General features: G+C 43.3%; 1 protein-coding gene and 1 non-coding gene across 3 annotated transcripts in view; one reads left to right on the plus strand and one right to left on the minus strand.

Moving 5' to 3' along the window:
- TMEM178B (transmembrane protein 178B) overlaps window positions 1-27,376 on the plus strand; it is a 358,780-nt gene that overhangs the window by 226,707 nt on the left and 104,697 nt on the right. The window lies entirely within an intron of this gene.
- On the minus strand, window positions 7,537-7,621 carry TRNAR-UCG (transfer RNA arginine (anticodon UCG)). Its single transcript has one exon. It is a non-coding gene; the product is annotated as a tRNA-Arg (tRNA).

The following is a 27,376-nucleotide window of genomic DNA, read 5'->3' on the forward strand; positions in this document are numbered from 1 at the left end:
CAGGGACTTTTTGCCACTTCAGAAAACCAGTCTTAACTTCTCCAATGTCTTCTGGTAAAAATCTATGAATTACATCAAAAATACAACCTAAAAACAAACAAGTGACAAATAAAAGAGGAACGATCGATCTTTTGTTCATTGTTCCCAACCTTGCTGCTGTTGGATGAGTGGATCATTTAGCCAGTGTTTGTCAAACTGTCATCTGAGGTCCACCTAAGGTCTGACTGGTAGAATCCTTTGTTAAAAATGCACATTCAGAAGAATTCATCTGCATGGAGCCGCTTCTCAGACCTTCAGAGTGAGAATCTCTTGGGGTAGGCCTAAGAAATCTGCTCATTTTACAAATGCTCGTTTTATCCTTAAGATAAAGCTGCACTTTTCAACCCGGACGACCTCCAGGGAGGCCAAGAGTCCAGGATGGTGCTCAGTTAGCTCGTAAGTTAGCCCCTGTCTTGAGAAGACAGCTCTTTTGAGTAAGTTGATGACACTTTTCTTCTGGATGGAGAGAAGAGCAAGTTTGGTGTCCACCCTCAACAAGGCTCTTCTCACATATGGACCACTCCGTCATTCCTGGTTTTTTCCATGTGAGTTTCTGAAGTCAGTAAGGTGTGAAACTCTGACCTATTTTGTGTTGTGTCGGGCTCCAGCTTCTCTCAGCTTGACTGACTCTTCTGCCCACCATGGCAGGCTCTCCACGCCGTGGGCTTTTGTTATCCACACCATCGTATCCTGATGCCGTGCCCACTTCCTGTCATCGTCTGGCTTGTCACTGCTCACGTCTGGCTGCTCCTCTTCAAACACATCCTATGCCACTGGTTCTCAAGTGTTAGCTGCTTGAGAGTCACCTGGAAGGCTCGTTAAGACAGGGATCGTTGGGCCCGATCCCAGGGTTTCTGGTTTGGTTAGGTCTTGATGAGGCCTGAGGACGTGCATCTCCAACAGGTTCCCAGGTGATGCTGGGACCACACGTTGAGACTTGCTGCCCTACACTTCAACCACATGGTTGGACCAGGTAGGCCCCTTAAGGAGTCTGGTTCATCCCTGTCCCACTAACAACTCACACCACATTTCACAAGGCCACGGTTAAGAAATAATGTGGTATGTTGAATTGGACATAAACGCAGACACCCCTGTGACCTTAGACAAGTCTTTGGATTCTGACTGTGAATTTCCAAAGTCAGATGGCCCCTTACAGGGGTCTGGTTGGCACTCCCTGAATCTGGCACTGGCCTATTGTTAGACTCCTCTGTGGCCACGGACTCTAAAGGCAGATTGGTGCCCAGGCCATGACCTTCCTGCAGCTGCCCAGCTCAGAATCAGGCTTGCTATATGCCACAGCTGTGATGGGAAACTTCCTGAAGCCTCTACTCCAGCTCATTCTTTAGAGACAACTGAGGGACTGTCTGCCCATGCCCCTGGACCCCCGTCACACTCCCAGAGTGTCAATGATCTTGGCCTGTGATTCCCAACCTCCTTTGGGAGCAAAGTGACTGCTAATGCATACCACAGAGGACAAGACAGTTTGAATTGTTAGGTTTGGAAATCCAGAAAATACAGAGTATATCAGCCCCTTGCCATATGCTGATCTAAAAGTTCATTCTCTCGTGTTAATATATAACCGACATTGCCTAACAACGACCATATTGACGGCAGCGGCTGTGAACACAGAGTTTTTCATTCAGACTTCAGTGCTTTAAAGTTTTAGAAGTTCTGTTCCACAGGCCAGGACACCGAGAGGTAGTGGGGCTCAGGAGCTTATCTTTGGTCACAGAGTTGGAGGCACTGGCCTCTGGTGTCTCTGCCTTTTAGGCTTGGAGCTCTGAAACCCTGGTCCTGTGGTCATTCACCTCCTCAACTCCAGATCCAACTTCTATTGAATGGAAAGTTATAATAGGTTTCCAACATATTTTAGAAATATTTTTACTTAGAAATTTTTTTAATGTGATTTTAAAACTTCTTTAAGCCCATGGCTTATTAGAGAGAGAGCAAACTTGCGTATGTATGTGTGAGTGGGGAGGGACAGAGAGTGAGAGCAAGAGAGACAGAATCCCAAGCAGGCTCCCATGTTGTCAGCATAGAGCCTGACTCGGGGCTCGAACCCACAAACTGCGACATCATGGCCTGAGCCAAAATCAAGAGTCGGACGCTGAACCCACTGGGCCACACAGGCACTCTGAGCCATGGATTTTTAAGTCGAATTTAGTAGGGAGGCCAAAGTATAAAACCAGCAAAAATGGACCTGAAAGGGCCAGTGCCCCACTCTCTCGGAGCCCTGGAGATCCACAGATCAGTTTGAAAACCACCAAAGAGAGTAAAGATTTCAGAACTTTGTGAGTCAGAAGACGGGCTTTCAGCCATAACTGCTGCTAACTGGCCGTGAGGCGTGGAGCAAGCCAGCAAACTCGGAGACTCCGTGGCCTTGGTTGTAAAGCCACAGAGATGGACAAGGGCCCTACCACATCTCTGTCTACGACCCATTAGTTGATTAATGAACTTGAACTAATGGCTGACAAAATGTAGTAACAAAATAGGCTCCTACTTTTATGAAGAGATTAAAGCTAGCCATAATTAGCACATTGCATACAAATGTGTTATGGAAGAAGAGCTTGGAAAGGAATTCGGTCCTAAAGTAAAGGTTACAAATGCACTTTCATTTATTTTTTTAAATTTTTTAAATGTTTACTTATTTTTGAGAGAGAGAGAGAGAGAGGGACAGAGTGCAGAGTGCAAGCGGGGGAGGAACAGAGAGGGAGACATTGAATCCGAAGTGGGCTTCAGGCTCTGAGCTGTCAGCCCAGAGCCCGAAACGGGCTCAAACTCACGAACCGCAAGATCTTGACCTAAGCCGAAGTCAGATGCTTAACCACTGAGGCATCCAGGCGCCCCTAAATACACTTTCACTTACATTCCCACTTTGCTTAGGACCCTTACTCCCCACCCTCTTCCTATTTATAGGTAGAAGGTAGCTACATTTCAAGGCAACTCTGGGCAAAGTGGCACAAATTTATTACTAATGGTACCTGAATTAATAACCGGTTACTTATCAAAATACCCCATGTTTACAAATACATTTAGAGAGGGAGTTGATAATCGTGTGCTAAAATCTTTAAACCCAAATGGCAGTGGCTTGGGATTGGTAGTAAAGGTTTTCTGGAGAGATTCTGGAGAAACAGGACATTCCCCTCTACCTTAATTTTGTTTTCTTTTCTGTCTGCGTTAATTTAGGGTTTGGTCTCTTTTCTGGCCAAGCTTCAGTGAAGGTGACACTCTTACAGCACATGATGGAGTTTTCTCAGAATAAACTGAGGGATGTGCAGTAGGGTCATGTTACCTTTTTATATTCAATTATTAGGTGATTTTGTCAGTATTCTCATGAGGTGAGGGTTTGGTATAAACATTTAGTGTTTCATAGAAAAGGCAAAAGGAGGTCTGATGTGGCCAGGAAATTAGTATTTATTTTAGCAACAAACAAACAACCCCCCCCCCCAAAAAAAACCACATAGAACAGATTGGTTTAAATAATTACTAAATCAAATTATAAATGATTACTCAAAATATCCTTGCTGATCATTTTGTATCCAGCACCACTTCAACATTAGATGGGAATTTTTTTTAAATATTTTTTTTAACGTTTTATTTATTTTTGAGACAGGGAGAGACAGAGCATGAACAGGGGAGGGTCAGAGAGAGGGAGACACAGAATCCGAAACAGGCTCCAGGCTCTGAGCTGTCAGCACAGAGCCCAACGTGGGGCTCGAACTCACGGACCGTGAGATCATGACCTGAGCCGAAGTCGGCCACTTAAATGACTGAGCCACCCAGGCGCCCCTAGATGGGAATTTTTAAGCTTTACAGAAGAGACCTCCAATTTGGTAGCCTGTAAGAAATCGCCTTTGTTTTCTGGCATGTGGTCCAGATCTTACCTCCAAACTTTTTATTCTTTTATTTTAGTTGAAAGTAGTTTTTGGCCAAAATCGATGATAGGGAAAACAGTAAATGATGCTGTAGAAAATCGAACAGAGACGTACAAAAAAATAAAGACCTAGGTACAATTTGCTATCCTTTTCAGTTCTTGGATGAGGTGTATCAACCCCTGGTAATATCCCATACTGTCTCCTTTCTTTATTTTAGATATATAAATTATATCTCAACTCTTCATTTTAGATATGTAAGCTATATCTAAAATGTCATCTGAAAGATCGATCCCTTTTAGGACAGTATTTTAGCCACCTCCAGGGCTTGACTCATGGACAGTTTTGTGTACAGGTACTGGTTTTTTAGCACCTTATGAGGAGGAAAAATGTGTCGTTATCTGTATTTCTTTCCTATCCTCACTCCAGCCAGACCAAACAGAGACTTTGGGTTTCTCTGTGTATGCATGTGTAGACACACACACACACACACACACACACACACACACACACACACACGGAATTAACATTTTTTTTTCTATTAGGAGGTACATTTCTATTACAAAGTAAATTGCTCAGAAAAGAGAGGTGTTGGGGCGCTTGGGTGGCTCAGTCGGTTAAGCGGCCGACTTCAGCTCAGGTCACGATCTCACAGTCCTTGAGTTCGAGCCCCGCGTTGGGCTCTGTGCTGACTGCTCAGAGCCTGGAGCCTGTTTCGGATTCTGTGTCTCCCTCTCTCTCTGCCCCTCCCCCGTTCATGCTCTGTCTCTCTCTGTCTCAAAAATAAATAAACGTTAAAAAAAATAATAAAAAAAAAAAAAGAGAGGTGTCTCCTGCCCCATAAGGAATCTTCTAGACTGGGTCCTATGTATGTTTCTTGTGAAACATACAGTATGGGGGAGAATCCTATACGGTGTGTACATCCTGAAAGTAGAGTTCAAGATGACATCTCTTCCCTCGGAAATCCCTTTGGGCTGTGCTCTGTTGGAGAGTAGCAGGCAGTCTCTTAGGATACCCCACAGGCCTGGTGTCCCCTCATCGAGGGAAGAGACCACTGTTGGTTAGCTGCGGATCAGATGACACGGTTGGTTTGTGTTGAGGAGCCACAGCGTGCTAAAGTACTTAACAGTAAGGCCCAGCATCGTGCCCCATGCAGCAGGAGGCTCCTGTCTGAGAGCCATGGTAACAAGGTGCTTCTGGGAGCAGCGGGTTCATGGCTCCCGGCTGGCTCACCACCCGCCACCCCAGCGCTGTCTGCATGGAGTCTTGGTGCCAGGTTCTCCCCTTCTCTCTCTCTCCTCTCCTCACCCCCCTTCCCGACTGCCCTCCTCCTACTCCATCACCCCTGCTAGCAGCAGAATGTGTGATAATGAATGCAACCCAAGACAGACTAGCCTGACAATTTTGCTTTGTCGCAGTAGTTACATAGGAAAGATGATTTCACAAACAGCCTCGGTCATAAAACCTTTTGAAATTTAATTTCCAAAGGGCTGCATCTAATTACCACAGAACTTTTAAAAACAGTATTCATATTAGTTGGAGGCTTGGAGGCGAAAAAGATTTAAACAGATCTAGCCACATTTAGCAACGAACTCCATATTCTTTTGCTTCCTCCTGAGGTTTTTTTTTTTTTTTTCTTTTATTAGCTGGGTCTTTTTGTTTTGTTTTGTTTTAATTGCATTTTATTTTTGTCCTAGCTAAAGTTCTGGTTTCTGCTATAGTGGGTTGTTTTATTTTTTTGTTTCCAAATTTTACAGTTGTTTTACTATAAAAATAAGGTCACCAAATCAGCGAATCAAAGCTTCTTCTGCAATAAAGCCCAGATTGTGTGAAGGTGTTCTAAAATCACATCTGAAGAAGTTAGGTCATGTTCTGTATATTGCATTTCACATGTCCATCATGGAGGCGTGTGCGCGTGGTTCTCTGGAGTGCTGGGCTTTTCCGCGGGCAGGCAGGGCAGTGAGGAGGCTGTGAAGGGAATGCCATGCTGACTGGGGGAGTCAAGTATTAGAAGAAAGACAGGTTTCTGGAAGAGAGAGACCATCTCTGGGCCATCTTGGCAAATTGTAATTTAGAGAGGGAGAAGCCTGAAATTAATCTAATTTAGACTGTGGGAAAAATGCAGCCATTCCAGAAAGAGTGTGGATAATTTCAGGCTGAAAGCAAATTTTAACTGACAAGAATATCTTCAGCCTAGTTAAGCTAATGAAACCTTAACTAGGTTACAAAGAAATCAGAATAGGAGAGTTTGAAATGGATCTGTGAAGAAAAGGAACAATTTCAGATAATGTGTCTTACCCTGGGCGGGAGGCTGATTTTCTCTGAAAGAGAATAGCTTTAGCCTAGTTAAGCTAATGAACCCTTAACTAGGTTACAAAGCCATCAGGGCATGAGTCAGCAGAATTGCCACCAAAGAACCTATCAGAATCCCATTAAGAGTGACAGGTAGAGTTCATGACAAGGTACCAGGGGCATGTAGCGTTGACTGACGAACCATGGTGCGTTCCCACATGATTGACACTCAGGCAAAGGAAACAGGCCCACAAATAATATGGCAAAACCTTGGATTGAGAGTAGCTTGTTTTGTGAGTGTTCCGCAAGACGAGCCAACATTTCACTTTAACTTGATAAACGAGCGATGTCTTGCAATACAAGTAGTACGTGACGCTGAATGTCACATGACCACGACTGAGCCAATGGTTCTTCTCTCTCTCTCTCTCTCTCTCTCTCACACTCACTCACTGTGGGATTGTGGGTGATCGTCTCCCATGCTTAGATGCTTGGTCTCAGGCCATGGTGTTTGGCAGAAATCGGTGATTTTTTCAGAATGTTGGAAGGTACCCACAACTGGCAATGGTGTATTTTTTGTCACTTCAAAGCACCTATGGATAGTTCTTTGCTTTTCCATACAAGAGTAAGCCTAGGAATGCTTTGCTTCATTCTAGGTCAGGCTGCCTGCAGATATAGACCCTTTCCTCTGCTGCCTTATTGCCAGTAACTTTAAATACAGTCTGTGACAAGAGTTTATTAATATGTAGTGTAGTCAACATCCGTTAGTGATAGTGAAAGTCGTCCTACATAATAACCCTCCTCTCTCTTGTCTCTCTCACCCAGCCACGAACGTTTTCAAAGGTAAGTGCAGGTTAATTTATTTTTCTTTATATTTTGTATTTTCTTTGTTATTTTGTATTAAATTACAGTGTTGTAATCCCTTTTATATGAATATTTTTGGGTTGTGGAACAAATCATCTGAGTTTCCATTATTTCTTACGGGGATCTTCGCTTTGATATACAAGTGTTTTGGATTACAAGCATGTTTCTGGAATGAATTATACTCGCAAACCAAGGTTTTACTATAGTTTGAAAACACTTTGTAGTTTTTCCATCAGACTCTTCTTCACTTTATTTCATACTTAATTGATGTTGTTATTGATTCATAGATAATAATGTAGCTTTTATTTATAAACCAGAAATGTTCTATATTTTTTTTAAACTTTTTTCTTTTTTACATTTATTTATTTTTGAGAAAGAGAGTGAGACAAAGCATGAGCCAGGGTGGGGCAGAGAGAGAAGGAGACACAGAATCCGAAGCAGGCTCCAGGCTCCTAGCAAGGTGTCAGCACAGAGCCCAAAGTGGGGCTCGAACCCACGAACTGTGAGATCATGACCTGAGCCGAAGTCAGACGCTCAACCAACTGAGCCACCCAGGCGCCCCAGAAATGTTCTATATTTTTAAGTATTCTATTTCTTTTCTTTTCTTTCTTTCTTTCTTTCTTTCTTTCTTTCTTTCTTTCTTTCTTTCTTTCTTTCTTTTTGAGAGACAGAGAGGGGACAAGTAAACAAGGGATAGAAAGAGAGCATGAATTTCAGGAGGGGCAGAGGGAGAGAGAGAGAGAAGCTGGGTTCATGTTTTACCCGAAGTGGGACTTGAGCTCACATCAAGTGGGACTCATAGTCACAAATCATGAGATCATGACCTGAGCTGAAGTCAGATGCTTAACGACTGAGCCACCCAGGCGCCCTTAAGTATTCTATTTCTGATGTATACTTTCTCTGGATCCACCTTGCTCAGATTTTTAGATTGCCAAAAAACATTACATATTTTTAAAGTTTTTTAAAGTTTATTTATTTGGGGGGGGCAAAGAGAGAAAGAGAGAGAGAATCTCAAGCAGGCTATGTGCTGCCAATGCAGAGCCTGATGTGGGGCTCATTCCCACAAACCATGAGGTCATGACCTCAATGGAGATCAAGAGTCAGACATTTAACTGACTGAGCCACCCAGGCACCTCAAAACATTGCATATTTTTAAATGTATATTACTCAAGGGGACTGTTTCAATTTCTTTTTGGTCAACCTGTATCTGCGGGTAGAACAAGTAACTGGTGGATCATCTTAAAAGCAGATACCTCACAGGAGAAGCTAGACAAACAGGAAAGGGATACAGACACACATTGGTCAGGCTCCAAAAAAATTGAGATGGACAAGGTCACATTCAGACATTCAATATGTATGTTTTGAGCTCTTGCTGTGTTCCAGGCACTGTCTGTGGTACTTGGGTTATGACAGTGAGCAAAGCAGACAAAGATTCTGCCTCATGGAGTTTACGTTCTGGTGATGGCAGATAGGCAGTAAACAAAACAGGGAGGTGACTTATCTGCTGTGTCCAAAAGTGTACATTGCTTTGGAAGAAAGGAAAACATAGCAGGCTAAGAGTATGGGAGTGTTGATGGTGGGGAAGAATATGGTAGGAAGCCTTGTTGGTGGCCCAGTCAGCATGTATTGAGTTCCCAATATTCCCAGATCCTTGAGGAAGAATTATTCTACCCAGCCACCCACGTCTCCACCCGTCCACCCACCCACCCATCCATTTACCCACCCATCTACCCATCCGCCCACCCATCCATCCATCCATCCATCCATTTGACCCATCCCTTCACTTACCCACCCATCTACCCAGCTACCTACCCATCGATCTACATACCCACCCATAATGTGTACCTGGCACTGTATTGGGCTTGAAGATACAGAGATGAATAAGACATAGTCCCCACCTTTAACATACCACAGTTTAAAAAAAAAAAAAAGACATAGGGAAACCAGTAATTACACAACAATTACACACAACCAGTAATTACACAAGCAATATTAATATAGGATCCCTGGAAACAACCTAAAGGAGAGAATAAAAGGGTTATTAAAGTAAGAAAATGTAATATATTTTTACCTGGTTAAAAATTTTTATTTTAAATTATGAAATATTTCAGACAAGGAGTACGTAAAATATCCATACATACTTTTTACATGGGTTTTATTTTTCTGATACACCCATAAATACATACTTCCCTGAAGGTTTTATAGTGCTTGAAAACTTTAGGGGACTTGCCCATCCCTCAAAGAATTTCCTCTACTTCCAGGTATGAGACCATTCCTGGGAAGTCCTGCAACATTCGATCCGAGTATACACTGACGTCATTTTGAGCAAATCTTATCGCCATGTGGGTCATAGATGAAGTGGTGTTAGCAGTGCAGTGACCAAAGTTCTGTATCTCTGGAACTGGTCTCCAGAGTGGTTGGAGCACCAGTTTCCTTCAAAGCTAAAAGCCAAGGAAGAGTGTCTTCCATATTGCTTTTACAAAGATTAGCCTAGGGGTGCCTGGGTGGCTCAGTCGGTTAAGTGTCCAACTCTTGACCTCAGCCCAGGTCATGAACTCAAGGTTCGTGAGTTCAAGCCCTGTGCGGGGCTCCATACTGACAGTTTAGAGCCTGCTTGGGATTCTATCTCCCCCTCTCTGCCCCTTCCCTCTGCTAGCACTCTCTTTCTCTCTCAAAATAAAAAAAAAAAAAAAAAAAAAAAAAAAAAAAAAGATGAGTCTAGCCATAGCTTTTGTAAATGTAGCAAAACCCTAGTGGCTTAAAACAAAAATTATTTAACTCCAGACTTTCTGAGTTGGCAGTGTGGGCTGGGCTCAGCTGGTCAGTTTTCTTCTCATCTTCAGGAGCTCACTCCTGGCATCTGCTGTCAGCTGAGGTTGGCTGAGGGCTGACTAATCCCACATGGCCTCCACTGGAATAGCTGGTCTCTGTCCTGTGGGGTTTCTCATTCTCCCACAGGCTTGTTCACATGGCAGCTTGGCAGGGTCCTGAGAGAGCAGCAGTGTTCAAGGCACCCATGTGCAAGTACAAGGTCACTTTTGCTGCATTCTGTTGCTCAGAGTAATCCATGAGCTCAGCCTAGATTGCAGGGGTGGGGAAACAAATTCCACCCCTTGACAGGAAGGTTTTCAAAGTCACATTTAATTTAATCGATCAATCAATTAATTAATTTTTAAATATAATTTGTTGTCGAGTTAGCTAACATAGAGTGTAAACAGTATGCTCTTGGCTTTGGGAGTAGGTTGCCATCATTCATTGCTTACATACAACACCCAGGGCTAATCCTAACAAGTGCCCTCCTCAGTGCCCATCTCTCATTTTTCCCTACCCCCCATCAACCTTCAGTTTGTTCTTTGTATTTAAGAGTCTCTTATGGTTCGCCTCCCTCTCTGTTTGAAACTATTTTTCCCCCATCGCTTCCCCCATGGTCTTCTATTAAGTTTCTCAAATTCCACATATGGGTGAAAACATATGATATCTGTCTTTCTCTGACTGACTTATTTCACTCAGCATAATACCCTCCAGTTCCATCCACGTTGTTGCAAATGGCCAGATTTCATTCTTTTTCATCGCCAAGTAGTATTCCATTGTATATATAAACCACATCTTCTTTATCCATTCATCAGTTGATGGACACTTGGGCTTTTTCCATAATTTGGCTATTGTTGATAGCACTGCTATAAATATTGGAGTACATGTGCCCCTATGAATCAGCACTCCTGTATCCTTTGGATAAATTCCTAGTAGTGCTATTGCTGGGTCGTAGGGTAATTCTATTTTTAATTTCTTGGGAACCTCCACACTGTTTTCCAGAGCGTCTGCACCAGTTTGCATTCACACTAACAGTGCAAGAGGGTTCCCATTTCCCCACATCCTCGCCAACATATGTTGTTTCCTGGGTTGTTAATTTTATCCACTCTGACCCACAGTGTGAGGTGGTATCTCAATGTGGTTTTGATTTGTATTTCCCTGATGATGAGTGATGTTGAGCATCTTTTCATGTGTGTTGGCCATCTGGATGTCTTTGGAGAAGTGGCTATTCATGTCTTATTCATTTCTTCACTGGATTATTTGGTTTTTAGGTGTTGAGTTTGGTAAGTTCTTTATAGATTTTGGATACTAACTCTTTCTCCTATATGTCATTTGCAAGTATCTTCTCCCCTTCCATCAGTTGCCTTTTAGTTTTGCTGATTGTTTCCTTTGCTGTGCAGAAGCTTTTTATCTTGATGAGGTTCCCATAGTTCATTTTTGCTTTTACTTCCCTTGCCTTCGGAGACATAATGAGTAAGAAGTTGCTGTAGCCGAGGTCAAAGAGGTTTTTGCCTGCTTTCTCCTCTAGGATTTTGATCGTTTCCTGTCTCACATTTAGGTCTTTAATCCATTTTGAGTTTATTTTTGTGTACGGTGTAAGAAAGTGGTCCATTCATTCTTCTGCATGTTGCTGTCCACTTCTCCCAGCACCATTTGTTAAAGAGACTGTCTTTTTTCCAATGGATACTCTTTCCTGCTTTGTCAAAGATTAGTTGGCCATACATTTGTGGGTCCGATTCTGTGTTCTCTATTCTATTCCATTGGTCTATGTGTCTGTTTCTGTGCCAATACCATGCTGTCTTGATGATTACAGCTTTGTAGTAGAGGCTAAAGTCTGGGATTGTGATGCCTCCTGCTTTGGTTTTCTTTTTCAACATAGTTTTGGCTATTCGTGTTCTTTTGTGGTTCCATACAAATTTTAGAATTGTTTGTTCTAGCTCTGAGAAGAATGCCACTGTAATTTTGATTGGGACTACATTGAATTTGTAAATTGATTTGGGTAGTATGGACATTTTAACAATATTTGTTCTTCCAATCCATGGGCATGGGATGTTTATCCATTTCTTTATGACTTCTTCAATTTCTTTCATAAGTGCTCTGTAGTTTGCAGCATACAGATCTTTTACCTCTTTGGTTAGGCTTATTCCTAGATATTTTATGGTTCTTGGTGCAGTTGTGAATGGGATCGATTTCTTGATTTCTCTTTCTTTTACTTCATTATTCGTGTATAGAAATGCAACTGATTTCTGTACGTTGATATTATATCATGCACAAAATCACATTTTAAATGAATGTGGATTCAGGGAGGAAAATAGAATGAGTGTGGCCATTTTTGCAAATAATTTGCCCAAAGTCCAGCATTATCTCACTCTTTCACTTCAGTCTAGAAGTCTGCTTTGCTTTTACGTCTCATGTTGTTTTGTTCTGTTTTGTTGTTGTTGTTTTTTAATCTGGAGAATTTTCCTAATTGTATGACCTTTCTAAACACCTCTTGGCTTTAGGTCTCTGAGGCAGGTGTCCTCAGAGATAGGAAACAAAGATTCAGCTGATGGTTCCCACCTTCAAAGTGCCTCTGCAGAGGCATATAACGATTAGAGAACACCGCCATTTCACAGAAGTTTGTTGAGCACCCCAAATGTGCCCAGGTCAATATGAGAAAGGAGACAGCCAAAGATGAATGGGACACAGTCTCTGTTTTCAGGCATTCAAGGTTGTTTTCAAAGTATTTTGCATTGTTTTGGGTGGCTTGCTCTCCTTCATTCCTACGTTCAAACACAAAACTCTGTGCATTTTACTTTTATTTATTTTTTAAAGATTTTAAAAAATATTTATTTATTTAGAAAGTGTGTATGTGAGTGGGGGAGGGACAAAGGAAGAGAGAATTCCAAGCAGGTTCCACACTGTTAGTGCAGACCCGGATATGGGGCTCAGTCTCATGACTCGTGAGATCATGACCTGAACCAAAATCAAGAGTGGGACACTCAACTGACTGAGCCACCCAGGCACCCCTAGATTTCACTTTTAAATGCTTCCTGGAGGCATCCCTACTACCTCGGTTGAGTCCCCTTCATCTGTTGCCATGACTACAACACAGTCTTCTTGTTAGTCCACCTGCCTCAATTTCTCCTTCTCTGCCAGGCTGCTGGTTAAGTCCATACTGCTGCCAGGATGTTCTCCAACAAGCACATTTGGTCACGTCACTGCCCTGTGAAGATGCCTCCCTGGATCCCCTCAGCCTAAAGGCTCACAGCTAAACATCTTTCTGCACCATGCAAGACCCTTTTTGAGTAGGCTTCCCATCACCTACCGTCTCTCCAGGCTCATCCTCACATTTTTTTTCTTGAACAAAATTGGCCTCCACTGATAGTTCTTGAATACACTGATAGTTCCTTGAATATACCAGTCTTTCTCAAATCTTTTCCCTTACACACACTGTTCCTGTTGACAAGAACCACCCCTCTGCCGTTGGTCTGCCTAAAGTTCTGAGCTTTCTTTGAGGGCAGGTTATTCTCAAGCAGACACCTACATTATTTAGAAGTTGTGTATGAAACTCCAAACACACGCCATTGCTGCCATTTATAATGACTTCAGACTTTTATTTCTACCTCACGTGTGAGCCCTGTCGTTCCTCTCCTGTTCCAATCCCGCCGCATCATTATAGTCTCATTATTGTTGTGTTGATTTTCTGAGACCTCTTGTAAGACAGTTTCTTTTCAACTTTGTCCAGAAAGTAGCGCTTACTAAATATTAATGGAATGAACGAAATCAAACCGGAAAGAAGCGGAAAACATTAAGTATATTTTAATTATACTGATGGACAGGCAGCAGAGTATCATGTATTCATCATTAGACTTGATGCCAGATGTTGCTTTGCCACTTAATAGCCAGTTGACCTTGAGGAAATCTCATTCCTTCTTTGAAGTCTTGGTTTCCTTATTAGCTAAAGAGGAATGAACCTACCCTCTCTAGCTCATAGGGCCGGGAGGATCAAAAGAAAGTGAAATGTGGGCATCTAATTATTCACAAAACAGAAAACTAGCACTCATCTTTCTGGTAGGCTTCAAGGAGTCTATGGTCTTCGTCCCCACCACTGCCTTGCTCCACAGTGTGGGGTCTGTGACTTATAAAGACTCCGGTAGGCAGTAGCAACATATATGCTTTGGGTATTAGTATACGTTCTACTTTGAGCTTACTATATAGCCTTCCAGATTCTGTCATTTTTTGTTTAGTTGTTGTAGAATAAGCTATCCTCACAAAACATTAAGGGACGTATGACCTCAGGGGAACATGCTGCATTCATTGGGAAGGTTCTTGGTGCTGTGGTGAGTGTCATACACAGGAAGACCTCTTCCGCCTCCTGCCACAACCCTTGAACCTCACTGTCGGTCTGACCACAGTTCTGACAAAATAATGAAGCAGCCTACTAGTCCCAGTTTAGTCGGGAAAATGGGAAGTTTAGGAGTTAGAGCGTATGTGTGTGACAGTGCGCACGAGCACACGCGTAGGTACGTGCACACCTGCTCAGGAGAGAAGTTTTCATTTGGTGGAGGCTCCTTGTGTTCTTTGGTGGCTCCTTCCTCCCTATGCACCCACTCCCCTCTATTATTAACCTCCCAAAGCAAATCCTTTTAAGCCTTGAGAGACTTACCGTGGCCAACCCATCTTTCTGCCCTGCTCTCTCCTTTATTTATTAGTAAATTACTTACCTGTTTCCGTCCTTTACTTATTCCTGAGCCAGTGCCCTTTGTACCATCTCCTTCTGAGGCATTTCTCTGAGCTTCTCCCTTGTCTGTCACCTTTGCGGGGCTCCAGGTGCTCTTTCTTCCCAACCCTTTATGTGAACTGATCTGGAATATCTTTACAGGCTTAAGAGATTCTAGCTGCTGTCCACTTAAGATTAATCTTTTTACCCTTTGATTTTTAATTTTTTTTGTTGTTGTTTTGCTTAGAAGAAACAAAGTTGTTTGTGTTAATGAAAAATATTCGCTAAAGGCAGCCTGCCTGGGTAAACCACTGCCTTCTGGCAGACTCTCTGTTGCCATGATGAAAAGGGTAGAAGGGATGAAGGACTGTCCCCTAGGGAAGGCAGAGGGAGAGCCAGGTGAATACTGATCATTTTTCAGGGCCATCTCCAGTTTTATTGAAGGAATCAAATGTTCTTGCTAATATTGTCAGGGCTTTGGCTGCTGTTCAGACTTGGTGACTAACTCAGGAAATAAAGGGAGTCAGAGGGTGGAAAATCTGAGGATAAAAACAGCCATGACCAGACAACGCTTTTCTCCTGCCATGAGTCTCAGAGAGGCCCTGGGGCCCCAGGGACCCCTGCCAATTTCATTGTCAGTTTTGCATCTGACACGAATTGAGAGAGATCCAGAACAGATGAAGATCGTTGGTTCTCTATTAAAGAGGGAGAGGAAATATAATAACAATTTCAGGACCTTTTAATTCCTGAGTGGGGTAGGATGGGTATGTGCTGGGTGGAAAGGGCAAGGTAGAACCAGGTAAGCCTGGATAGGCATTCCATACAGGTTTAAGTTTCTATTAGAACAAAGGCTGTCGGGAGGACCCTGCCTCTGAGTCCAGGCTGCATTCAGTCTCTGTCCACTTCATTGCAGATATGAGATTTTGTGGCTTATGCTTAGTACCTGAAGCTTAGGTACCTTAGTACCTACCTGAAGCTAGGGTCTGTGGTGAAATACACATACACAGTTATTGTGGATTATGTTGCAGTTTGTTTTCATTGTGAGCAGAGAAAAAAATTGAATCAGAACAAGAGTGGATTCCTAAAGAAGGTGAGAAGTACTGTGAGTGATACTGATTCAGACCCACCGACCCCCAACTTTATCTTGTACTACACATGATGTCTTTGAAGGTTCTTCTCATCTTCCCTTTTTTGTTAAATTTTTTTGTTAATGTTTATTCATTTTTTGAGAGACAGAGGAGACAGAACACGAGTGGGGGAGGGGCAGAGAGCAAGGGAGACAGAATCCGAAGCAGGCTCCAGGCTCCGAGCTGTCAGCACACATCCTGACATGGGGCTTGAACCCACGAACCATGAGATCATGACCTGAGCTGAAGTCGGACGCTTAACCTACTGAGCCACCCAGGTGCCTCTCTCATCATCTTTCCTAATGTAAATCTTGAAGGTTAAGTGCCTTCAGTCTTCTCCTCTTTGAGTTTTTTTATGGCTAAAATGGACAACTTTGTCTAAACTCTTTTTCTTTTTAATATAATTTATTGTCAAATTGGCTAACATACAGTGTGTAAAGTGTGCTCTTGGTTTTGGGGGTAGATTCCCATGATTCATCGCTTACATACAACACCCAGTGCTCATCCCAGCAAGTGCCCTCCTCAATGCCCATCACCCGTTTTTCCCTCTCCCTTGCTCCCCTCCCATCAACTCTCAGTCTGTTCTGTGTATTTAAGAGTCTCTTTTGGTTTGCCTCTGTCCTTCTCTGTAACTATTTTTTCTTCTTCCCCTCCCCCATGGTCTTCTGTTAACTTTCTCAAGTTCTACACATGGGTGAAAACATATGATGTCCAAACTCTTTTTGAATCTTACTGTATTTCCAGTCATTACAATCTACCAAAATAATGAGGTTCATATCTTTCTAAGGCTTATTGTTTGTTTTTTGTTTGTTTCCAGTTTTTATTCAAACTCCAGTTAGTTTAATGTTACAGTGTAATATTAGTTTCAGGAGTAGAATTTAGTGGTTCATTACTTCCATACAACACCCAGTGTCTCAGGCTTATTGCTAAAATTGCCTTTTTTGGGTCCTGAATTCACTCATGTTTCTTATTCTTTCCTGGCCACCTATCTTCGTGTTTGGGGCCCTGTGAAACAAAGTTTGCTTCATCTACATCATTCATGACATGATCAGCATTGGCCACATTCTTTCTCAGCCCTTGCTGTCATGGCAAGGTTACTTAGTTTTGGGTTCCCAAACCCCTAAGGGACCTGAGGAAGAAATCCAGCGCGTTCATGAACTTGGATGGGAAAAATCGCACTTTTGTTCTCACAAGCATCTACTTGAAATTTAGTATTTTCTTCCGTTACAAATCCTACCAATAGACACTACAGGCATTGTCATACCATATAATCGTTGCAGGTATGAGACGATCATTTATGTTCATCGCTGCTTGGAAATTATGGTAGTCATTACAACTATCAGACCTAGTTACTTACTGTGCTGATAAAGATGCTACTATATTACTTTATCACCAATTTGTTTTTAAAAATATTTTGAAAGCTAGATAGTATCATCATTGGTTTCTGAAGTAACACGGTGTATTCTATTTTATATGTTTAAAAGGATTATCCCAGGAAGACATTCACAGGCTCACTAGACTGTGGAAGGTGTCCATGGCACAAAAATGAAGAATCCCAGTTTTACAGATGAAAAGTTTTCAAGCTTTTTGGAATTCTGTCTTCATACATCAGCTCCTACACCCCGGAAACCATTTAGCTGCTCTTATCTGGAACTCCGTTTCTATTAAATACTTCTTAAGGACAAAATTGAACATAGCATTTAAGAAATGAAGTGTTATAGTTTATACAAAGGAAAAGTAATCTTTGGTGCCCCATTTCAATTTTAAATTTTGATGATCAACATTTTATTGACCTTGGTTCTTAGCAGAACACTGGCCAGGTATCCTTAGGAAACCATCCTTTCTTAATGGATATCATTCTACAGGGAAAGTTTGGATTATTTATGTTGTAATATGTTACCTTGTTCCCTTCATTAAGATTCATTTTTCATTTTTTTCCCCTTACAGGCTTGTAAGATTTTCCTGTATCTTCCCCTTAACCCCTGGTATCTTTTTTCAACAGTTTGACTTTCCTCCCTCCACACCTCTTTGGTGTTATCTGTGAGACACCCTTATGTCCTTTTTCCTCAACATCATTTTTAAAGATGCCAAACAGCACTGGTTTGGTGCTTATCTTTGAGAAACCAGGCTCTTCATATTATGCTTGTCTACTCGGAGACACTTTAAAAATACTCTTTGCTCCCTAAATACCTCTTTATGTATGAACCCCCAACCTTACCCTATCTCCTCAATTCCATCACAGCACATTCAATAAATTAAAAAAGCACCAAGAGGGGGAAAATGATATTAATGACTAAGAAATTCTGTTCCTCTTTATTTAAATTCCCACTTCTTTTTGTCTAATAAGTAGGCAGATAGGAGTTTTCTCTTGTTTGAATCATGTTGTTTTCCCATGAATAGGGAACATTTAGGTTTAAACCTGCCTACTAAAAATGAATAGGAGATGAAGAGTTTAGACAGATCATCAATGGATGTGGAATTGTGATTTTTTAAATTTTATGAGAGAGAGAGAGGGAGAGAGAGGGGCAGGAAGAGGGGAGGGGCAGAGGGAGAGAGACAATCCAAGCTGAGCGTGGAGCCCAACACGGGGCTAGTTCCCACGACCCTGGTATCATATCCTTTTTTTTTTTTTTTTTTAATTTATTTTTAACGTTTATTTATTTTTGAGACAGAGAGAGACAGAGCATGAATGGGGGAGGGGCAGAGAGAGAGGGAGACACAGAACTGGAAGCAGGCTCCAGGCTCCGAGCTGTCAGCCCAGAGCCCGACGCGGGGCTCGAACTCACGGTCCGTGAGATCGTGACCTGAGCTGAAGTCGGACGCTCAACCGACTGAGCCACCCAGGCGCCCCCTGGTATCATATCCTAAGCCGAAATCAAGAGTCAGACAATCAACTGACTGGGCAGCCCAGGTGTCCCAGATGTAGAATTGTGATTTTAAGAGCTTTGTTAGATACTAAAAGTCATTCCCAGGTGGATTCAATCTTTTGCACATACACACACTCCCTTCTATATGTCTTGCTGCATAGACAGTTCAGAATTACCATAACCTATTACCATAGGTACCGTGATTATCGTAACAGCTCACAGTAACCATAGTTACCAGTTCAGAATGACCGACTGTCTTTCATAACATAGTAGCTATATTTGGCTCCTTGGAATGGCTCCAAGAAATTCTCTTTGGGATACTCTTTCATACAAGATCCAAGAATCTTGTGCTCGTATCTTTAAAAAAAAAAAAAGGCATGATTCCTCGGTGTTTTATTGATGACCTGTTTTCTTCCTGCTCTCCAGAGTATATCTAGTCTAAGGGAAATGTACTTATCAGTTCTGCCCTAGGGTGGAGCCCACCAACTCCATGCTCTCCTTGCACTTGAGTCTCGCATAATGAACACACTTGATGGTATTGTCGAAGTTCTGTATTGATTTTCTCTTTACCATTTTCTTATAGCAACTGCCATGCTCTAACCTCTCTTACTCATCCTGTCCCAAACTGCCCTCCAGTGACTCCTAAGTGACCCTTATCATTAACTCAATTGCTAACTTACTCTAACCATAATGACTGTAAACAATTGTGATGGTAACCTCTTCTTTCAAGGGTTTCTGACGCAATTTGGTTCTCAGTGTCTAAGGTCCTCTTGTTTTAGGCTCTACTGGCCATTTCTCCAGATGGAGTTCTTTTTATGAATGGGGGGTGGATTTTCAGCAAACCAGTCAGTAGAACAGGCAGCCATTTATATGTGTAGGTTATGTATTTTGGCCAATTTCATTCTTGAATTCCTTCATAACTCTTGAGTACATGCCATTTCATGCCAACCATTAACTGATATTTATTTTGTAAATTGAGTTTTGTGGCACGCTTGCCTGTATAATCACCATATGATCGTTCTTCCCTGCTAATCGATCCCAGATTCTGTTCACATAGGATAAAGTTCCTCTGACAGCATTGGAGGATGAATCATGACTGATATGAGCCAGTCAGGGTAATCCCATTCCACCCCAACAGATACTCCTTTTCCCAGCTTCCCTTGCATCTAAGGCTGCCTGTGGATCTGTTACAGCTAATAATAAGAGGAAAGGTTGAGTCTTCTGGAAACTGATGGAAAGGATTTTGATTCCAAATAAAAGGCTAGATCTGATGAGAAGAGGATCTTTCAGGGTACCTGGTGGCTCACTCGGTTAAGCGTCTGGCTCTTGATGTCGGCTCAGGTTATGATCTCACAGTTTGTGAGTTCGAGCCCCGTGTTGGGCTCTGTGCTGACAGTGTGGAGTCTGGAGCCCGCTTCGAGTTCTGTGTCTTCCCTCTCTCTCTGCCCCTCCCCTGCCCCTGCTCACTCACTCTCTCTCTCTCTCTCTTTTAAAAATAGACATTAAAAAAATATTTTTATTTATTTATTTTATTTATTTATTTATTTATTTATTTATTTATTTATTTATTTATTTATTTTTGGGACAGAGAGAGACAGAGCATGAACGGGGGAGGGGCAGAGAGAGAGAGGGAGACACAGAATCGGAAACAGGCTCCAGGCTCCGAGCCATCAGCCCAGCGCCTGACGCGGGGCTCAGAGCCTGACGCGGGGCTCAAACTCACGGACCGTGAGATCGTGACCTGGCTGAAGTCGGACGCTTAACCGACTGCGCCACCCAGGCGCCCCTTTATTTATTTTTTAAAGAGAACCTTTCTCCCTCTGCCCCTTTTTTCTGCTTGACATTCTGGAGCACACGTGTGATGTCTGCAGTTCCTGTAGCTGTCCAGCCAGCCTGATGGAATGTTCAAGAGGGAGCGCAAAATGCTGACCCAGCATCCTAATGTTTTTGAGCCCCTACACTAATTCTAACAACCCATTTCCAGCCTTACTGTTGTGTAGGATAATTAAACAACTTGAATATCTCATAACTCAGATTTTCTCTTGCTTGCGGCCAGTCACGCTCTTAACTGATTTGGGCATAAGAAACACGATTTTAACCACTTTTCCAGTCTGGGATTTAGATTAGGTTCTGCTTTTTCGATGCAGTTTTAAGTAAGAATCAAACGTTTTAGAGGACATTTTGAGAGCATGTAATCCTCCTTGGTGAAAGAAAGAAAGAGAGAGAGAGAGAGAGAAAGGAAGAAAAGAAAGAAAGAAAGAAAGAAAGAAAGAAAGAAAGAAAGAGAAAGAAGGAAAAGAAAGAAAAGAAAGAGAAAGAAAGGATGATTTGGTGATGCTTTGGTGCTCTACAGGCTGTTAGCTAGGAAAACATTAATTACTATGGGCAGATTGGTCAAAAAGCCTCAAAGAAGGGAAATAGTGAAGGAATAGAGATTTTCTGGGCAGAGATAAGAAAAAGTTAAGGCATTAAACCAGGAAGGGTGTGATGCTTGCTACGTACATTCCCTAGGAAGCTCTTTCAAGGAGGCAGTATGGTGTGGGTATCTTGAACACAGACATGGATCCAGGGCACTCCCCTGACAAGTCATGTGTCAGGTGACACAGTGGCCTCTCTGCTCCTCACCTCCAATAATCTAGGATGTGGTGGAATGTGGTACCGTGGGGTCATTTATCTCTGCCATCCCTCGAAGTTTTAGGGTAAGGGAGCAGGGCATAGATGAATGACTCAAGTGGACTGTTTAAGTAACTAAGAGAATGTACTGGGCTTCCAGTACATTCTCCCAGACCAGTTTCACTTTTGAAACAGAAAAATCTCTGTTTTTCTGTGTCTGTGGCACACTTCAAGGGGAGAATAGAACAAGCACAAACAGCTTGAGCTGAGCTTGCGAGACTGTCCTAGGGGCCCCGTCCCGCCCTGGTATGAGGCATACTGCTTGACCTCTACACTTTCCATGCTCAAAAGAATTGGTTGCCAACATTTAAAAAGCAGGAGATTTTATATACAAATCCACGTCTTTGGCCTCAGAAAACCAGACATGTTGGCCACATTTGCTCTGCGTTTCTGAGATGGCACCCTGGTTCAAGCAGAGTAACCCTTGTCCCGTGTCGTGTTTTCTGGCTCACCAGTCACCCTCCCCTTGTTGTTTCCATGACACTGAGGCTGAGTACTAATTTATCGTCACTCTCACAATGCTTTTTGTCCCCCATAATAGAGACTGTCGCTCTCAAGAGTGGGAAAACAAAAGAATAGATAGAGTAGGCCGTATGTTTCTTATACCCGGCCCACTTCATCATTAAAATTAGCTGCTTCTCAGTGCCTGTAGGTCTCAGAATTTGCAAACCCGACCATAACTGCAGTGTAGACCGCAAATGGAAATTTGTCTTTGTGCCACTTTCAAACTCCTCCTTCCTGGAGGAGGGGAGGTGAGGGGGTTGATTGTTCTTACAAGGCAAAGTATCTTTAGTGCATGGCAATGGCTAAATTAATTCCGTTTTCCAGACCCCTTTGCCATACGACAGCTAGTCTGACAAACATCGTTGCTAATTAGTGTGCGGAGTCGAGGGAGGGAACCCATTATCTGGCGATCACAATTAGTGCTTTTCAATAGACCCCACCAATTAAGACATGATGTGCAATCTTGGCCTGGTGCTGAGGAATTTCTGAGTGTGTGGGGTAGGACCTTTACTGTCCAGTTGCAGGGGGCATTCCCACCACGGCCGTTTGCTGGGACGAAAATCACAATTCTGGTGCAAGGTAATAAACCTAGGACACGGTAGTCATGCCAAAGTGGACCGTTTTTGGCTTTGAAATGGACAGACAAGTTGCCTGCAGCCTGATCGTCTTTCCTGCTTCGGAGTAAAATGCTGTCCCCACGGCATCTATAAAACTGGTTTCCTCTTCAATTCTCTCGTAAGTGTGAAAGCCTAACACGTTTACAGTTTTTATAAAGATCCATTAATTAGCCAGACTATTTATTTGTCCACTAAAAGAGAAGAGTTCTGTGGAATAGCAAGGCCTAAATAGTTTTACGATCGAAGTGTCGAATATAAGACCACGTCAGGACTCATGGACGCGGGCTGTTGACTCTCTCGGTCAGGGAGCATTCAGGTAGGAATTTGGGTGGGAATTTGGTGCTTCCAGGCAGCATCATAGCCTCACTGACGTTCAGGCTGAAAGACTGGGCATGGGCCTGGTTTCTGGGTTGCCCACCTCTACTGGGCAGTAATGCAACGAGCAGTTTGAAATTTACAGAATGGGGAAAGAAATCACCCATGCTGGAGCCTTCCCTCCGAGAGCCACCAACAAATCCTCAGGGGGTAGCCCTTGCCTTCAAGACCAGGCTGTGATCTTCCCAGCCATCTGGAGAAACCCTGGTGAGGTCAGCTTTGTAGGCACAACGGGAAGTTTCTTGAGCACACAGTGCAGGGGCCGAGAAGGCAAAAGTGAGTCTGTCCTCCAGGGACAGGGCAGACCAAGGGTTCCTAGGCCCAGTGGGTCTGGAGAACTGACAGGGCAGAAAATTTAGAGGAGACAAATCATTGCAAAGATCTCCAGGGCCTAAGAGAGGGTAGCTCCTTAATGCTTGGAAAAAAGAGTGAACGAATCTTAATATGAAGCAGAATATTGTGACTCATGAATGGGGCTGGCATGACACCCTTGGGATTTGCATTTGCAGGGCCAGTAAACAGCTAGGAATTCCTTTAGGATGTTGATGTCAAGAGTCATTACTTGGAGCAAAATGCGTTCTACGTCACTGTTCTCCTTGGGTCTCATTCATGTATCTTTTGGCTGGTCACTTATCCAAGGAATCATAACTTAGTCCATCAAATGTTTCCATGGGTGGCCTCAGAGGCCTCTCTAAGTAACCCCTTGGAATTAGCAGGCATGTTTGAATTTTCAGGAGAGGGACACTGAAGACTGGGGAAGAGATTGGCCAAGGTCAGGCCAGTAAGGGGGGGAACCAGGCCTTGTGCCAGGTTCTCTGTTTCCTCTGTACAGGCTGTTTTCCCCACAGCAGCTCCTTCAGGTGCTGCTGACTTTGTGTGCAGGGGTGGGAAGGAGTTCTGCAGAAGTGAGATCTCTCTTAGCTGCTCATTTGAGATAAAATACTGTCCCGAAGAAAGCTCAGCTCGGGGCCTGGAGGAGATCAGAGGTGGCCAACCTCCCTGAGGCTAGTCAAAGGGTAATGAGGCTCCACCAACTGCCTCAATTCCCTCTTGATGTCTGTTTATGTCTTTATCATCCATGAATTCATCTAAATTATTTTTGGATCTGGTTAAAGCTTTATATTTTCTGGAAGAAATGGATTTCTATACTTTTCTGCCTACAGTGACAAATGTGACTACCTTTCATTTATCCTGGAGATAATTCCTTCAAATCTTCCTTCCCAAGAGAGAAATCCCCCTTTCCTGCCCTAAAATGATTTTCCAGAGGCGACTGTCTCATACAGTTAGAAAGTCATTCATTTGTGCTGGACTTCTGGGCTGTACCCCCCTTGAGAAGCAAGTACCTCTTCCAGGTAGGAACACGTTAGAAAGTTGGGGTGGGGATCACAGCCTGAAACCTCTACTCTGTGAGCCAGGCAGGTGATCCAGAAAAGCAAAGGGAAGTGGCACTGCTGGGGGATGAGACAGGAGACAGCCGCTCGGGCCCCGTGTGGGGGATAGGGCGTAGTGAGGACTGAGGATGACAGACTGCCACCTCTCAGCTTCTGCTCAATTACGCCATGTGAGGATATGGGCTAATGTCGCCAAATCTCCTGGGGTGGGTTTATTTGTTGTTGTTGTTTCAATAAAAGCTAGAAATCAAGATCAAAGGTAATGTCTCCTGACTTTTCGATGTTGGAACTCATTAAAAAATACTTAAACACTTTGTGGACTAAACAAACGAAAGATCTCTGTGTCCCAGTGATAGTGCCACAAAATGACTTGGGGATATGGTAGCTTCTCTTCCTTTAATTTTTTTAAGTTTATTTATTTGTTTAGAGAGAGAGAGAGAGAGAATGAATTCCAAGCAGGCTCCACACTGTCAGTGCAGAGCCTGATGTGGAGCTTGAACTCATGAACCGCAAGATCATGACCTGAACCAAAACCAAGAGTTGGATGCTTAACCGACTGAACCACCCGGGTGCCCTTGTCAGTCATCACTTTAATATGGACCCTTGGTTTGTTCTCCGTCTTCTGTAAAACCCTGGATAAGTGCAGCTTTGAGAATCCTTCTTTCCAACTAGATTGCTGTTTTCAAATCCCTCCTAGAGACATTCTGGGTTCAAATTGGGCCTCATGATGTGAGTTAAAGATCAAGTTGGGGTGTGAACTTGGCACAGGCCAAGGACAGTTTCTTGTCTGTAAAATGAGGCAGCCACACCTGAAGACTTCCATTAGAACTCCCGCCTGCTGTAAGGGTAGTCCGGGTTGTAGGGCTCCCGAGCAGTTGTATAAATCGGGCACATTTTCTTACACTCTCAGAGCCTCAGCTGCCCTGTCTATAAAATGGAGATAATGACGATCTCTGGACTTGGAAGGATGTTCTAGAATTAGAGGAAACATATATGCATTTCTGGTCACCAGGTGCTAAATAAATGCCATCATTATGTTTCTATTCTACCCTGAAGTTTTACTGACATAATGTCAGATTTTTTTCTTCACTAACAACTGAGATCACTGCCCGCAGAAATGGAATTTGTTGAAAAGAATCAAGAAGTGCAGGGAGAATTTTTGGTGCTGGGGAGATGCTAGTGCTGAGCGATGGGGCCTCCGTGAGCCTTGGGAAGTGGCAGGTGGCCTGGGAGACCAGACAACGCAAGAGTGGCCGAGCTGGGGTGGCCGGGCAGAGGTATGAGGAGTGTCACTAGCAGAGCATTAGAGAATCTCGGGCGGGAAGTTCTGGGGACCGGAAGGGCAGCCACACCCCCAGCTATGCCCCTGTGACTGTGATGGTTGCCTGGCCGGCCAGACAAAGCTCCCAGACTGGTGCCTCAAACAACAGGTTGGTTCTCTCATACTTCTGGAGGCTAAAAGTCCTAAGTCAAGGTGTTGGCACGGCCATGCTCTTGCCTGGCTTCTGGTGGTGCTGGTAACCTTGGTGTTCCTGGGCTTGTAACTGTGTCACTGTGACTTCTGCTTCTGTCATCACGTGGTTGTCTTCTCTTTGCGTGCCTGTGTGTTCACATGGCACGTTCCTCCCTGAGCGTGTGTGTCTCTGTGTATCTTCTCTTTCTATAAAGACACCAGGCATGTTGGGTTAAGGGCCCACCCTACTCCAGTGTAGCGTCATTTTAATGCACACTTATGTTTGCAAAGACCCTGTTTCCAATATCCAAATAAAGTCACATTCTCAGGTAACAGGGATTAGAGCTTCAACATGATCTTTTTGGAAAACAGTTCAGCCCATAGCAGTGACCTTGGGCAAATCATTTTACCTGCTGAATGTCACATCCTCATTTTGTCAAATAGAGATGCTGCCTCACTCACCTACCTCCCAGAGCTGTTGGGAAGACCAAATGCAATAATGTTGGAGGAAACCTTTCTGTAAAGCACAGAGCACCTTATAACTGCTTAGTATTTTGTTACCACCCTGCAAGGGATGCGATAAGGTCAGAGATGATGATTGTCGGGCGTGTGCATTCCTCTGGAGCTGTCATAAACATAAAAGCTGGTAATATTTATTATTAATAACCTCCTTGCTGGATCCCTGGAGGCCAAGGAGCCTGCTGATGGAATCCTTTGACAACTGTGTTCTTCTCCTGACCACTCCCTCTCCTTCCTGCGCATAGTGAAAGCATGCCTGTGAGTTCTGGCCTCACAGAGGGAAATGATTGTATTGTTTCCCACCCCACCCCCCACCACACTCCAAAATAAACTCCATTTGAGGATCATGACAAATTGTCTTAAGGTATTTTGCTTTTCAAATCTCTGCTGACTCTCTGACTTGATTGCCTGTTACCCAGAGGGATAGATTTCCTTGGTTTAAGAACTATTTGTTTTTGAGGATTTAACAAAGTACATATCCATATGAACCCAGAGTTCGCTTGTTTTGAAGAAGCGAAGAGGGCACAGATTTCTAAGCATTTCGACCCCTCCAGTCTTTGGGCTGCATTATTATCACTTCCCCCCAACTCCCTACCTTGTATTTCCATTTATTTGCTTTATGCCACCATTTTGCTTGGTTTTTCACTACTTTTTCCTTAAGTGTCTTCCCTCTCCGTGTTTTCCCTGCCATTTCTCTAATTTTACCTTCCTTTCTTCCTTTTTCCTACTTTGCTTCTGCTCTCTTTCCAGAACATAGTTTCCCTCTTCTCCTGCTCACTTTCCTTTCTTTCTCAGATTGGTCAGATCCTTGGCTAACCTCTGCTATATTTTCATTCTTGAGACCTCTTAGACTGTCCAGCCCATAATATCCTCTGCCACTCTCCTGTGACAGTTTATAATCTGTTTTATGGACCTTAAAACTATTCAGTCTCCTTGCTCTTCAAAGGGGGTGGTTGATGCTGAATTGAATCAAAAGGGTTTTGCAGGTGGGGCTTCTCCTTCACGGACAGCTGCTTATTTATGTCCCTTTTTGCTTTGTTGGTTGGTTTGTGCTGCTGTGATTCTGTCAGGAGGGGCTCACATGATGGCAGAGGACAGAGCAAAGGCTTCCAGCCCTGTTGAGATAGCGCCACCCCCAACACTAGTCCCGTGGACCGGGAGAGAGGGGAAGATACTCTGTTCTGTACTGAAGGCTTGAAGTTCTCTTCGAGCCAATTACAAGAGGATGGAAGGTTCTTTATTCATTCATCCAGCAAATACTTTTTGAGCTCTT

This window comes from Panthera pardus, unplaced genomic scaffold, assembly GCF_024362965.1.
Source record: "Panthera pardus isolate Hobbes unplaced genomic scaffold, ASM2436296v1 HiC_scaffold_8, whole genome shotgun sequence".
NCBI lineage: Eukaryota > Metazoa > Chordata > Mammalia > Carnivora > Felidae > Panthera > Panthera pardus.